Raw genomic sequence first — 13,957 nt, 5'->3', positions numbered from 1 at the left:
TGAGTACAGGCATACGGGATGCCGAATATCAAACGTAATAAAATTGAGGGAAAAAATCAATCAGACCGTTTCTTAACGTGATCTTGCCCCCTGGCGTGATAACAATCTGAGAAAACACAGCCAGAGAAAATACACTATGCAGAACCTAATAAAACTACAAAGTTCCGTGATGGGTGGGTTGACTGCAGCCTTTCAGTATCATGATGAGAGAGGGGAAAGGTGAAATTTGGTGCCAACATGTAGCTTACTACTCTCAAAATATAGCAATGTTAATGACCACATCTACATTTATGTCTCCTTCCACGAAAATATTTAGTAAAAGGCGAACGATTTATTCGTCTTGAAGGAGAACCTGACATTAATGTCCCCATCTACTTCCACATATACATATACATATGCACACATACTCCTCCGCACGCCACAGTACGATGCGTCCCTGTTCCACTAGCAAATAGAGCCTTAATTTTTCTTATCTTCGTGGCCCATACGTGAAATGTACGTCAGCGGCAGTAGAATCGTTATGCAGTCAGCTGTAGATGCTGGTTCTCTAAATTTTCTCAATATTTTTCCTCTTAAAGAATGTCGCCTTACCTCCAGAGATTCCCAATTGAGTCCCTGAAGCATTTCCGTAATACTTGCATGTTGTTCGAACCTACCAGTAAGAAATCTAACAACCAACTTCTGAACTGCTACGATGTCTTCCTTCAATCCAACCTGATGCGGATCCAACAACAGTCGAGAAGTAGTCAAGAACTGGTCGCACTAGTGTCCCGTATGCATTCTGCTTTACAGGTGAATCTCACTTTCCTAAAATTCCCCAATAAGCTAAAGTCGGCCATTCGCCTTCTCTGCTACAATCCTTACACGCTCGTTCCATTTCATATCGCTTTAAAAGGTTAGGCCTAGATATTTAAATGACGTGGCTGTGTCAACCAGCACACTACTAATGCTGAATCCGAACATTACAGCTTTGTTTTTCCTACTCATCTGCATTAACTTACATTTTTCTACTTATATAGCTAGCTGCTCTTCACACTAACTGTCTAGTGTTCTCCTACTGTCACTCACCACAGACACCTTCCCGCAAATCGCTGCACCATCAAGAAACAGCCGCTGTCTATCGGGCAGATCAGCATCAACAGTGCCGTATGCCCTTACTTCATGAGACATTGCGAAAAACACTGGCACAATGACCATGAAATTTATGCCAGCACCTCTGATCCTCTTGCCAGCCAAACACTGGCGGTGCAAACTTCTTCCACCGCCAGGCGTCAGACTGGCTACCTCCCAGCCGAGTGTCACAGCATCGGCTACGCAGTTGCGTTAGTAACACGGTAAAATGTACAAACCCCTTTTCATAGTGTCGTACCCAGGGTGCGCCTGAGCGTGCTTGCATTACTTTGTAGGGTTCCGTAGCTCAATCGGTGAAAACGGAACCCTTATAGGATCACTATTCTCAGGGATTGGTAAACGTATCAAGTTGACATTTATGTTGCATACTAAGGTCTTTGTCCCTTGGCGGAGTAAGAAATTTAAACTCCTAAGTCAAAGCAGTCAAAAGATACGACAATTTGTGAAACATATTTTGGTCCTCGCAGACTCACTCATCAAAGCCTTTAGGGTACTTGCCGCTGACCGTGATTCATGAATTTTGGCAAGAAGGATGGCTTCACAGACAAGTGAAGGTAAAAATCGGTAAATTGTTGATTTGTAATTGTATCAGACGAAAAAAGTTTTTTTCATTTATTATCCGACTGTCTGTCTGTCCCTCCGGCTGTTAAGATGCCTTTTTCTGAGGGCCGGGTAAACGTATCAAGTTGAAATTGATGTACGAACTTCGAGCGTGTTGGAGTAGCTTGGGTCAGCAACTTCTGTTAATCAGTAGAACCAAAAACCAGTCAGAGTTGCAACTTGGACTTGTTTTTCGCTCTACTGAAATTTATGTCACATACTGAGGTCTATGGTCCGTTGCTTCTACAAAAACGTTAAGCTTCTAAGTCAATGCAATCAAAGGATATGGCCATCTATGTCGTGTATTTTGATACTCGCAGACTTATTCATTAAAACCTATAGAGTACTTCTCTTGACCTAGAATCATGAAATTCGGCAAGAAGCAAGGTCTCACAGTAAAAGAAAGGTAAAAAAATATCTGAAAATTGTTAATTTGTACTTATATATCCAGTACTACACACATGGGCTAACACCGCTGGAAACCGTAAGTAACACCGAACGATAATTTCACGTCGCGAAATTTGTTCTACAAAAGTTGATTCCAACCTAAGAAACAAGAGAAAAACATGACAAAATATAACATAGTAACATACTGAAGCTATCATGTAATACATTTATTACATATTACTTACTTACTTACTTATACTGGCCACACAAACCGCAGCCGGTCCTTGGCCTCACTCAGTCCAGCCTTCCACACTTTTCTGACATCTCCCAGACCCAGTATCTGCATGTCTCCCATGGTATTATCCTTCCACCTCATCCTCCGCCGTCTCAGTGGTCTCTTTCCTTCAGCTTCTCCATCCGTTACAGCCTTTATTTCCGTGTTCTACACTCTCCTCCTCACATGTTTGTACCATCTTAGTCTCTTAATTTTCACGCTCACTACGATGTCAGTCAGTGTATATAAGTGTCTGAGTTCTCTGTTTTTCCTTATTCTCCACTGTTCATTTTCTTTCACTGGTCCATATATTTTTCTCAGTACTTTAGTTTCAAAAGTAACGAGTTTTTTCTCCGTTTTCTTTGTCAGAGTCCATGTCTCACTTACATAGCACACTATTGGCTTGACGATGGTCTGACATATTGTTATTTTTGCCTTCCTAGATAGTTACTTGGATCTTATGATCTTGTGCATGACTCCTAGACATCTCTCCCCCCCCCCCCCCTCCCCACCAAGCTTGAATTCTTGTTCAATATGGTTTTATTGGTTGATGTTGACACAGAGGTACGTGAATGTGTGTGTCTTCTGTATTGTTAGATTTCCGATTTTTAGATGGTTTGGTCCTAAATGAGCTCTTCTTCCTACTACCATGAACTATGTTTTGCTTCATTTATACTTAGAACTACCATCTTAGCTTCTTCCATTAGCAGGGTCCCCATTTTCTCCAGGTCTTCCATGTTCTTCCCTAGCAGCACAATATCACCCGCAAAAGCCATGAATTTATCTTTTTTCTTATGGTGACCCCTGCGCTTTCACATGTTCCTCTCCTCAGGGTCTTGTTGAGGGACAAATTGAACAGGGTTGTTGATATAATATCTCCCTGTCTCACTCCTGTTTTTATTAAAATGCTTCTGAGAACTCCCCCTGTACTTTCACTCTACGCTTTGATCCCATCACACACATTTTAGTTAGCCTTACCAGCTTTTCAGGTAACCCATACGCTGCCATTATCCTCCACATTTCCTCTCTTACTATGTTGTCATATGCTTTGTTGAAATCTATTAACAGGGAAAAGGTATCATGATTGTGTTCCCAGTTCTTATCTAATATTTGTCTTAGTATAGATATTTCATTTTTATATATATGTATATATAAAGAAACATGTATTACAGGCCACTGAGGGTGCTTCACAAATAAAAGAAGCGAAATGCGCATGGCAATAAACAAACTATCTTCAATTAGCTGCAAAGAGGGAACATACCTCCACAAATTTTGAAGCCACTAAGGTACGACTGAAAACATAAAATAATGACGAAAGTAAATATTTCTTTTGTCATTTGTTATCAGACTTCAAGCTTTAAAACATTATCGATGTAAGAAAACAGAGTCTCGCGGCCGTAATATTGAATAAAAAGTTCTCGGTTTTCCACCCACATCAAGTGATTAAAATTACACGAGCTTCCGGACAAGAACTTCTTGACCTTTGTCAAGTAGTATGACTGCCAATGGGTACGCCGCTTCTACATACAAGCTGCCGGCTGTGTGCCAGCGACATCGTCATATATGGGCGTAGGTTGACTCTGCGTTCGCGATCATTGGATCCCATGCCGTGCTGTACTGTAGAAAATCGTCTCTATTTAGGGTGTTTTTGTTGATTTTTATTTCAGTGACTTCTTTCATTACACAATACCTGAAGCCGTTTCCGCGAGCCACGACGGATTTTTTGTCAAATTTTATCCGATGCCCGTTTTCTAACGCATACTCAGCTATACCAGATTTCTCGGGGTAGCGTAGGTGACACAACCTGTCATGCTCCTTCCTGCGTTGTTCCACAGTGCGTACTTTTTGCCCGACATAAGACTGACCACAGTCGCAATCACTTGACGCAGCTAGAAACCCGAGAGTCTTTCACTCAAAATATTCTGGAAGTCTTCGAATTCCACGGACTGATATCTCGCCAGTATCACTATCGATAACAGGCAAAAATCGTCGAGATTCTCGATACCCTATATGGATGAATTGCCTGTATACATAACTCAGTCTGTACGGAGTTCTCAGAGCGCGTGTGTTACTCGCACCTGGCCAACTTTTAAGTATAGTATATGTGTGAGAAAAAAAAGAACGTTTTTCATCTCTTATCAACAGCCCTGGGAGAGCCAGTCCTGACAAAACTCTACTATCTGGTGAGCAAGATGTATGAGACAGGCGAAATACCCTCAGACTTCAAGAAGAATATAATAATTCCAATCCCAAAGAAAGCAGGTGTTGACAGATGTAAAAATTACCGAACTATCAGTTTAATAAGTCACGGCTGCAAAATACTAACGCGAATTCTTTACAGACGAATGGAAAAACTGGTAGAAGCCGACCTCGGGGAAGATCAGTTTGGATTCCGTAGAAATATTGGAACACGTGAAGCAATACTGACCCTACGACTTATCGCAGAAAACAGATTAAGGAAAGGCAAACCTATATTTATAGCATTTGTAGACTTAGAGAAAGCTTTTTACAATGTTGACTGGAATACTGTCTTTCAAATTCTGAAGGTGGCAGGGGTAAAACACAAGGAGCGAAGGGCTATTTACAATTGGTACAGAAACCAGATGGCAGTTATAAGAGTTGATGGGCATGAAAGGGAAACAGCGGTTGGGAAGGGAGTGAGGCAGGGTTGTAGTCTCTCCCCAATGTTATTCAATCTGTATATTGAGCAAGCAGTAAAGGAAACAAAAGAAAAGTTCGGAGTAGGTATTAAAATCCATGGGGAAGAAACAGAAACATGGAGGTTCGCCGATGACATTGTAATTCTGTCAGAGACAGCAAAGGGCTTGGAAGAGCAGTTGAACGGAATGGACAGTGTCTTGAAAGGAGGATATAAGATGAACATCAACAAAAGCAAAACGAGGATAATGGAATGCAGTCGAATTAAGTCGGGTGATGCTGAGGGAATTAGATTAGGAAATGAGATACTTAAAGTAGTAAAGGAGTTTTGCTATTTGGGGAGCAAAATAACTGATGATGGTCGAAGTAGGGAGGACATAAAATGAAGACTGTCAATGGCAAGGAAAGCGTTTCTGAAAAAGAGGAATTTGTTAACATCGAGTATAGATTTAAGTTTCGGGTAGTCGTTTCTGGAAGTATTTGTCTGGAGTGTAGCCATGTATGGTAGTGAAACAGGGACGATAAATAGTTTGGACAAGAAGAGAATAGAAACTTTCGAAATGTGGAGCTACAGAAGAATGCTGAAGATTAGATGGGTAGATTACATAACTAATGAGGAGGTATTGAATAGAATTGGGAAGAAGAGGAGTTTGTGGCACAACTTGACTAGAAGAAGGGATCGGTTGGTAGGACATGTTCTGAGGCATCAAGGGATCACCAATTTAGTACTGGAGGGCAGCGTGGAGGGTAAAAATCGTAGAGGGAGACCAAGAGAGGAATTCATTAAGCAGATTCAGAAGGATGTAGGTTGCAGTAGGAACTGGGAGCTGAAGAGGCTTGCACAGGATAGAGTGGCATGGAGAGCTGCATCAAGCCAGTCTCAGGACTGAAGACCACAACAACAACATCAACAGGTGCAAACCGGGGGCATCTCTACGGGGTTCCCGTTCCCCTGCAGAGAATAGGCAGGAAAGCACATGCTGCCTAGTCAAGCTCTGGAGGTAATGGAGCAGAGTCAGAGGCTGGAGGTGTGGAGTCAGTGCGAGGTGCGGCCGCCCAGTGGAGGAGCAGGTGCTGTGCCCTCTGCCCGCTGGCAGGCGAAGCCGCAGACCAAGGCGGCTTGGCTCCGGTTACGCGCAGCTCGCTTTCCCCTGGCGGGCCCTGAAGCCTGCCACCGCGAAACAAATCGCCCAGAATAAAAAAAGACGCCGCAGTCGCCGCGCATTCTGTACCAACCACTCTTTTGTTGCAGGGACTGATAGCCGACCCTGACCGTAAATACGAGGGCTGATCAAAAAAGACGGTAAATGATTTTTTCATCTAGCTTCCATGATATGAAACTATCTGTACCATCAATATTTTAAAAGAGCAGGTTTTTATCTATAGTGTCCATAGGCGGCAGCACTTTTGTGTCGGTAGGCTGGTAGTAAAGCTCTATTTTGTAGACGCTTTGCGCATTTCGCGTGTCAGATAACGGAGGTGACACCAGAGGGGCAATACAGCGCAATAACATTGTTTTATTTTAAACTACACAGCCACTGAAACTAACGAGAAAGTTCAACAGGCGTACAGTGCCAGTATTCTGGCAGTTCAAGGAAGGCTGACTTACCTGTCTAAAGCAAGGTGCTTTCGTTTCTGCTGTGGCTGAAGTCAACATCAACGTAGCTGCTGTGATTTGTATAATATAGATTGCAGCAATCAGTCGTCCTTTTTAAATTTTGTTATGCAGATCTAGATTTCGGATAGAAGCTAGCCATTCTCAATGCACTATTATTTTCACTCAAAGCATGTTAAGTCCCTGTTGATCGGGCTACACCCACAGTTCATTGAATACTACTAGGCAGCGTGCTTTCTAGGAAGAGCCGGGCAACGTATTACTTCCTCTCACATTAGTTTCGCAATATTAGCACAACGAGAAAAGCGGAGAAATTAAGAGCTCATAATGGAGAAATAGAACAAGTAAAGGGGAAGTAAAGCGTACGAGAAGTACCCTCCGCCACACACAGTACGGTGACGCGGGAAGTGTAGCCAATACTCATACAGATGTTGATCTTCGGGAACCAGGGCAGCAGTTTTTTTCTTGCAACAGTGATGTCTGTTTTCTTACTCATTATAAAAAATCTTAAAACGGCCAAAGCCTTAACTTGGAGCTGGTCTCAGATTGTCCTCTCTGTTACAACCCGTCACCTAGTTGGCTTCAGTGAAACTGACGAATGGAATGCTTATTCAGTCTTCAAGAAAGGTTTACAATGCAAAATGGGACACATCTGGAGGACCTTCCTCAGTTAAACCCATAACCTGAAATAAGTACCGAAGATCTTGTGTCAACCCTTCTTTACGTGGATACCACACGTTTTACAATAACATTTGTCAGTGAAGCAACTGAAATTAACAGAGAATTTAATTTCAAAACATTTAACATTTCTTTCACTGTATTTGTTATTTTGAAAGTTTTCCCTTCTGTACGTGTTGTATTTGTGTCTGTGATCCAATAAAACCGTTATTAATCGCAAACATCATATAACATTTGAGATGTTTTCTTATTCATTTCCTGAAAAAAGTACCATTCAGCACTCATACCATTCCCAATAACCACTCCTCAGTTACAAGAGGTTATAAAAATCCTTTTAGATAGTAAATTTACTATGCAAATAATTCTTGTATTTGTATGTCAAAATATCAGTGAGACTGGTTTTTCACCACATGTAATAAATTCCATTTAGTAGCTTTGTAACATAAAAAGCTGTTTAAAAAGTTCTCAATAACCTTACAGAATAAAATTTAATACTGATCAAAACTGGAAAAAGGTTCTATGTCTGAAACAAATGCTTGTTGAGTCATCGTTATCTGTCTACGAACACTGCAGGAAGTGCTCAATATGGTTACCATATCATGCAGTCTTACTTCTCCGAGAACCACTATCCTCTGAACTGGTCACATGCATGGGATGCTCGCTTCAGTAACATGTGCACGTTAGCGGATAGTGTGGAATACGCTAATGCATTCAATAGTTACCGCAGTAACAGTTCCTCTAATGCCATTCATTACATTCCTTGATAACTCATGGTGCATCCTAATCCTGAATCATTCTTTTTGTCAGATTGTACAACGAACATATTCCTCCCTCCCCCCCCCCCCCCTCCGCCTCAATTCGACACAGTATCTCTTAGATATAACCATCTAATCGTCAGACTTCTCCTGTAGCACCACATTCCAAAAACTTAATTTCTCTTATTGTCTACACTGTTCGTCGTCCACATTTTACTCCAAACAAATACTTTTTAAAATATTTACCATTTCCATAAAAGCTCTTCCTGCTTTTTCAATAGTGCATTTTTATATCGTCTTTAATTCTGTCATCGATACTCAATTTGCTCCCCAAATACCGAAACTCATCTACTACTTTTAATGTTCATTTCCTAATGTAATTCTCTAAGCATCTTGTGTTAAACTCAATTACCCTTGGTTTACCTTTGTTGATGTTCATTTGATAACATGTTTCAGGATACTGTCCACTCCGTTCAACTGATCATTGAAATCCTTCACCTTCCCTGACAGAATAGCAATGACCTTCGCAAACCTTAAAGTTTTCATTTCTTTGTCCTGAACTTTAAAATTACTTTTCCACATTTCTCCTTAATTTCTTTTTCTATTAGGCACTTGACAAAGTTTTCAACTTGCCTAAAGAAATAAAAGTCACACAAAATTAGTTTTAATGATTAAAATTAGCAAACAACCAGACAAAATTGGAAATTCAATACAAGTTAATTCAAATAGACAAGCCGGCAGGCGTGGCCGATTGGTTCTAGGGGCTTCAGTCTGGAACTGCGCGACCGCTACGGTCGCAGGTTCGAATCCTTCCTAGGGCATGGATGTGTCTGATGTCCTTAGGTTATTTAGGTTTAAGTCGTTCTAAGTTCTAGGAGACTGATGACCATAGTGCTTAGGGCCATTTTTTTTTTCAAATAGACATGTCTCTTCAGTGTACTACCTTTCGAATGTAATATGTATGAAATAATGTAATTAGTGTTGAAAAATATAAAGAAAAAAAGAGATGAGTGGGACTGAATACAGTAATCCAGCGATTACAGAGATCGACCGCTAACCATATAGCCGCCGCCAGCTCCTGTGCAGTGACGCAATGCAACGGTACATCATTGACGCGTAAAATTTCTCTTGCGATTTTCGCGATATCGCGTAAGTAATACGCCTTACTTCTTGCACATTATGATGTGTTAATAGACTGTTAAAAGTGTATAAAGCCTGAAGTAAATCTGTGATCCGAGCGTTGTAGCCTCTGTTTGTCAGTTAGGTAGATGTGGTTGTAACTATTTGACGGACAACTTTTGCGGACGATTTTTTTTCCTTATGACAAAATATTTTCTTTTTAACATAACATTTAATGGCAGTACACACAATGGCTTTAGAAGGTATTTTTTATACCACACTGGTCAAAGCTTTCACTGGGCTCATCTTTTTAACGCTTTGCAAATTCGACTTACCAGCAAGTGCACTATGTTGACCATATTCAGTAATAATCTCAGACACATAAACTGTTATAGATAGTTAATTGATGGGTGAGTACAAATTATTTACGATGACACTGTGTGTTTGGCCGAGATTCGAACCCTACTTTGTCTCGCGTCGGTAGTGCTCCTAAATGTTGGTCATGACGTCCGTGCAGATACTCGTACATCAAGAGACTTATTCCAATAAAAATGTAAATCTGTAGCAAAAATATCTTCGATGTCAGCAGCAGCCAAATACTACATTTGGTTGCCTTCCTTTATGGTCCCCAGTTCGATTCGGTTATTTATTTAATTTTTTGTAGCGCTTTTTCCCATTCTCGAAGGAGAGGTTTTTTTTCCAAAACGATGAGAGTTGACATCTTTCCAGAGTTCTGTTTTAATTTCGAAAGGTTGTGGTGTTTTCCCGAGGAACTGACAGCGTATTTAGTAATTGTGATGGACTGCTTGATTCAGTTTAGCGATTTCTTGTCTATTTCGAATTCACTTGGTGTGGAAAGCAGGTTTGATCTGGCCATGGAATCGTATGCTTTTTGAAAATCTATAAGTTGATAAGAAAGTCTTTTGTTGTCAACATGTAATGTGTGGTTATTGAGTTGAAGTTCAAGATTTGCAGAACACATGATACTTTTTATCGGAATCCTCCCTCATTTCCGCTATCTGTATAGATGTTTCTTCTTTTTGTTCTTCTTCTTCTTTCCTTCTTCTTCGTTTACGTATGAGCCGCTTAGGACTACCGTTTTTTCGACTCTTTCTCTTTTCTTTTCTTCCACGTTTCTCTTATAATTTCTCTATGTTCTCTCGCCTTTCTTACTCTAATTTGCTCCAGTCTTTTTCTCGGGTTTTTCATGGAAACTTTTGGATTCCTGTTTATTTGTTTCTGAATGACAGTAGTTCCTCAATACCTTGTGGAGTAATTTAGGGCTCGTCATATCCCTTCCAACTTCTTTGCACCACATATTATCCATTTTGAATTTACAAAAGTAAGTGAACATCCTTTTTGTTAGTCTATTGAGATTCGTCCTTTGGATGTGGCCATAGAAAGTTGTCTTTTCCGAATCATGTCTGTAACTTTTTCTAAATGAGTATAAAGTTCACTATTATTTGCTCTTTAACTGCCTCAAAATTTTTCTTAGTATTTTCTTTTCTGTGATTTTCAGTGCTTCCATCATCGCCTTTTTGTTCGGAGTTAAACACTCTGCAACATAAAGTAATTCCGGACGAATAACTGTAGAGTAGTGTGAAGGTTTGGTACTGATGAACACAGATTTCTTATTATATACGGCCTCGGTAAAGTAGTACTTCTTTTTCATCTTATTAACTCTTGCTTTAATGGCTTCTGTATAGATTTTAATAATTTCTAATTCAGCTTTTTTACGTGTCCTCTTGTTTCAAATTGCCTCCTTCATATATCCTGAATTAGGAGATCTTACTTCGGTTGTAATAGTTACTTCATTTACGCCTTCCTTTATGTAGTACGAACGGTTTCGAAATATCAGATTTATTTCCCATGTACACCTGCAGCAAGGAATGGAATATTAAGTTGACACAAAAACGTGTTAAAACATCCTCTATATAACATACGTTGTCAGTACGTTTATAGAATTAGATCGTAGTATATTAATCATTCTCAAAGGAGTACGTCAAGCATCACACGATAAATCAGCTTCTTGGACACCTATTGTAAGAAGAAACAAAGACATCACACGGTTATAATAGCTTCTTTACTTTTTGTGTTACGTGTGGGCTCTATACAACGCCTTTAGCATCCCATCGATGAACTGGCAAATGAAATCTAAGTAGATGATAAAATATTTATGTAGTACTAAGTGCAGCGCATCCTCTATAGTTGTTTCCAGGAAAGTAATCCTGGTTATTCAAGATTTTGCAACTGTGAATCCAGCACCCAACTTCAAGATTCAGCAAATTGAGCAATGAATTACTGCGACCCAGCGAGGTTGCGCAGTGGGTAGCACACTGGCCTCGCATTCGGGAGGACGACAGTTCAAACCCAAGTCCGGCCATCCTGACTTAGGTTTTCCGTGATTTCCCTAAATCACTTCAGGCAAATGCCGTAATGGTTTCTTTTAAATGGCACCGCCGACTTCCTTCCCCATCCTTCCCTAATCCCATGGGACCGATGACCTCGCTGTTTGGTCCCCTCCCACAAACCAACCAACCAATTACTGCGAGTAATTTGCCTTGTAAAAGTTCGCTGCTGCTATTTGTTTCTCTTATTGAATCTGAGGGTTTTTTTGTCATCTGTAACAATGTTTGATTAGCTGTTGCGTATTTATACAGCAGTAGCTCATTGAGGTCACATCACTAACTTCTCGTTTGTGTCACCCTTCTGCGAAGAGACCGTCACCCGCCTAGAGGCTGAAGTGGCACTCGTCAGAAGGGACACCGTGTCGGCCGCCATTCCTGCCTCTAATTGCGACACTCATCGCATTGCTCGATACGTGCCAGGCGACTCTCGGCGGTCAAACGCAAATTGCGGTGCGCCGAGAATACGGTGCACCGATAATGGTCTCGCCGACAGCTCTGAGTGCAGCGTCATCAGAGCGCCTGATGCTCCGTCCTGTTGGCTGCCAACAGTTTCTTTCTGCAGCGCCTTTGCTGGGACCAGTACACGGATGGCGGAAAACACCATCTGCACAACAGTCCGTGTAGAGCTGCTGTTGACTGCAGGGCTAACATGTGTTAACAACAGTCAAGTGCATAAGAGTATATTTTATTACAGTACTGCAACGTTCCTTCCCAATCCATTTACATATGGAGCATAAGCTAGGCTTTTGCTTCTGTTCTATTCTATGAGCGATTCCTAATATTAGAAAATATTCGTGGTCATTCCTCACTTATCGTCACCACTCTGAAAACCGATTCTTGGTATTTCTGAAGTACATTCTCGTTAGATACTAGGCGCGTCTTTTTTTTTTCAACTATTTGCTATTTTCAGGCCGGCCGCGTACGCCGAGCAGTTCTAGGAGCTTCAGTCCGGAACCGTGCGACTGCTACGGTCGCAGGTTCGAATCCTGCCTCGGGCATGGTTGTGTGTGAGGTCCTTGCATTAGTTAGGTGTAAGTAGTTCTAAGTTCTAGGGAACTGATGACCTCAGATGTTAAGTCCCAAAGTGCTAAGAGTCGTTTGAACCATTTTTTTTTTTTGCTATTTTCAGTTTTCTAGTATTTACGTTCAACAGCGGCTGTAAGCAAGACTGGTGACAATGAGGAAGACCGGGGCCAAATCTCTGCACAGTCATTCAGATTTAGATTTTCTATAATTATCGTAGATGATTTGGTAGTAATGACAGGCGGATTCCTTTGGTCGTCGTCAGCGAGACTTTGATCGCCTTCTTCTCCAAGAGAGATATCTTGCAACACACAATATTGCATTGTTCCTCAGTCTTCGGTAGCTAGCTCGAATCGCCGTGACCAAAGATTATTTTTGTCTGCATTCCCAAATCGACGATTTATTTGGGCCTCAGGATATGTTACAGTGGTTCTCTCTCTCAAACTTTTTCTCAAATACCAGGTCCAATGACCATTGTTTTAGAACAGGCAGTTAATTCGGAAAAAAATTTAATTTCAGTTTCTATTTCATAGCCCTCGTAAAATATTTCCAGTTTTTTGCTAATGTATAAATATATCTTCTTCATTTATGTTATATATACCTGAACGGGACTAATTAACGTGTCTCTATTATTTTCTTGCAATCTTCTTACAAACAAACAAGAAAGAATAATAAACAATAATAACTGTTAAGAAACGAAGTACGTCGTCTGAGCAATATCTTTCGCTGCGCTGCAGGTGTTAAAAAAAACAGCGTACGAAATTCAGTCTGCCACGACGCTCGGTCGCTCCTCATGAAAAAGAAAAAAACGAAAAATAGCAACCAGAATTAATGTCTTATGAAGCAAATATTAAACATAATAAATTAATAATGCAATAAGACACATTACGTATCAACTTTACGATAGACGTTACACAGCGTATCTAAATTTGGCCTCACCTGTGTTTACGCCAGCGGTAGTAGTATGAATATCAGGGTGAGAAATTTCTTGACATTACAGTCTTCTGTCAATCAATACCTTCATTTATTCAAGTTGTGCATTCAATTATTTTTTTTATTTCCAGTTCGCTTCAGAGCCTCTTCGTTAGCTATTCGATCTATCCACCTAATCTTCAGTATTCTTCTGCACTACCACATTGCAAAAGCTTTTGTCCTCTTCTTATCTGAAGAGTTTATCATCCACGTTTCGCTTCCGTACAAAGCAACACTTTAGGCAAATATCTTTATAAAAGACTTCCTAACACTTAATGAGCATTGCCTGTTTTAATTCGACTACATTCCATTACCTTTGATTTATTTCTGTTGATGT

The 13,957-nt window shown here is 40.6% G+C and overlaps 1 non-coding gene across 1 annotated transcript; it reads right to left on the bottom strand.

Moving 5' to 3' along the window:
- Positions 1-244: 244 nt before the first annotated feature.
- Positions 245-360, bottom strand: LOC124778142. Its single transcript, XR_007015856.1, has one exon. It is a non-coding gene; the product is annotated as a U5 spliceosomal RNA (small nuclear RNA).
- Positions 361-13,957: the final 13,597 nt, after the last annotated feature.

Source organism: Schistocerca piceifrons, chromosome 2 (genome assembly GCF_021461385.2).
Source record: "Schistocerca piceifrons isolate TAMUIC-IGC-003096 chromosome 2, iqSchPice1.1, whole genome shotgun sequence".
NCBI classification, from domain to species: Eukaryota; Metazoa; Arthropoda; class Insecta; order Orthoptera; family Acrididae; genus Schistocerca; species Schistocerca piceifrons.
This window is presented reverse-complemented; position numbering and strand designations above follow the sequence as displayed.